Source organism: Odontomachus brunneus, unplaced genomic scaffold, assembly GCF_010583005.1.
Source record: "Odontomachus brunneus isolate Ranch 3 - 2012 unplaced genomic scaffold, Obru_v1 Obru_scaffold_073, whole genome shotgun sequence".
Taxonomy (NCBI): Eukaryota; Metazoa; Arthropoda; class Insecta; order Hymenoptera; family Formicidae; genus Odontomachus; species Odontomachus brunneus.
This window is the reverse complement of record NW_022639523.1, coordinates 1,064,029-1,065,446: the sequence shown is the minus strand read 5'-3', so window position 1 is coordinate 1,065,446 and position 1,418 is coordinate 1,064,029. Positions and strand designations below refer to the sequence as shown.

At 56.2% G+C, this 1,418-nt stretch overlaps 1 protein-coding gene across 3 annotated transcripts in view; it reads right to left on the bottom strand.

The window, feature by feature from the left end:
• The window catches only part of LOC116847061 (MAP/microtubule affinity-regulating kinase 3-like), a 9,707-nt gene extending 8,492 nt beyond the window's left edge, over nucleotides 1-1,215 (bottom strand). For all 3 annotated transcript variants that reach the window (XR_004378652.1, XR_004378651.1, XM_032821645.1), the window contains exon 1: nucleotides 911-1,215. The gene's annotated coding sequence lies outside the window, so the exon portion shown is untranslated. The remainder of the gene's footprint in view (nucleotides 1-910) is intronic.
• Nucleotides 1,216-1,418: the final 203 nt, after the last annotated feature.

The following is a 1,418-nucleotide window of genomic DNA, read 5'->3' as shown; positions in this document are numbered from 1 at the left end:
GAGAGAGAGAGAGAGAGAGAGAGAGAGAGAGAGAGAGAGAGAGAGAGAGAGAGATTGTTCTCATAGGAGATCTGATATCTCATGAAGATCTTCACAAATCTGAAGATATTAAGAAAGAATCCCGTTATACTTCTGGTTAGTTACGGAAAAAACAGCTTGTAACTCTTTGACGTGACCGCCCTTAATATACTATATAGACAGTTTTTTTTAACATATTCGTGTCTACGCAAGCGATTACGCACGCGCGAACGTCGATGAAAATTCATGAAGACTTACTCCGAGAGGTCTGTCTAGTGCGATCTTACGATCCGTAACTACTACCTTCATAGACGCGCGTAAGTCTCTCTCTTTATACGCGCGTATAAATATTCGCAACTTGGTGTCGCGGAAGTCCTGAGGTATCCCGCGCGATATCGGCGAGCGTCTAATTCATGATAATTATTTATCTCGCATTCGCGACATCGCTCGTCATTGAATCCCTGAGTTCGAAGGCTGACGGAGCGGAGCGACGGCGATATCCCGGAAGGACGTTGCACCGTTTATCGGAGAGAAGGTGTATGCGGCGGGAGAGCGCGAAGGAGAAAGGAAGAGGGACCAGACGGACATGGTCTCCCTCTCAAGGAGAGCGTGCGTCAAGGATCCACCGTCTCCAGAGTACAAAGGCCCTACCGCAACAAGTACAATGAGAATCCTCGCTTGACGTCACGGATCGACAACGACCTCCTACCTATCGAGAGAGTTCGCGATCGATCGCCGTCGATATTCCTCGATAGTAGGCCTCGCGCGTTGACAAGGAGGTCGTGCCGAGAAGAGTGGTCGCGCGTCAGGATAAGTAGAAGCGGCTTGTCGGAGGGAATATCCCGGGGAAAGCCGAGGATGATTAGCGACGCTTGTCGATGCCTGTACTTACCACTACTGCTCGGAAGTTACCGGACGACTCTCGCAACCAACTGACGAGCGCGTCCTACGAATTCGACCGGACTGACGACGGCGACGGCGAGATTCTCGGGGATTGCGCGCGAAGGCCGGGAAGCCATCGGTGAGTGCGGACGTTGCGGCGCGCGCGCCTGCCGGATATCCAGAGCGCCCGTCCCGTCCACTACGGAGCAGAACGGAGCAGCGGTGCCGTGCCTACGCGCGCACGAGTCAGCGTAGGAGCTCCGCTCGGCACGGCGGTTCGATACCGACTGACCGACGGCCATATTGCCACCCCCCTGCTTTGGCTCGACCGGCGGCGGTGTCGGCGCCCTCGGCCCTCGCCCCCTCGTACGCCGTCGCCCCGGCCATTCTTGGCGAACCACCCCGCGCGCGAGCTTCCTCTCTTCTCGTCCTCCCCCGCCGCCCTTCTTCTGCCCCTGTATACTTTGCTTCTCTTCTGCCCCCGACTTCCCCGCTCTCTCCACCGCCGCCTTCACCTC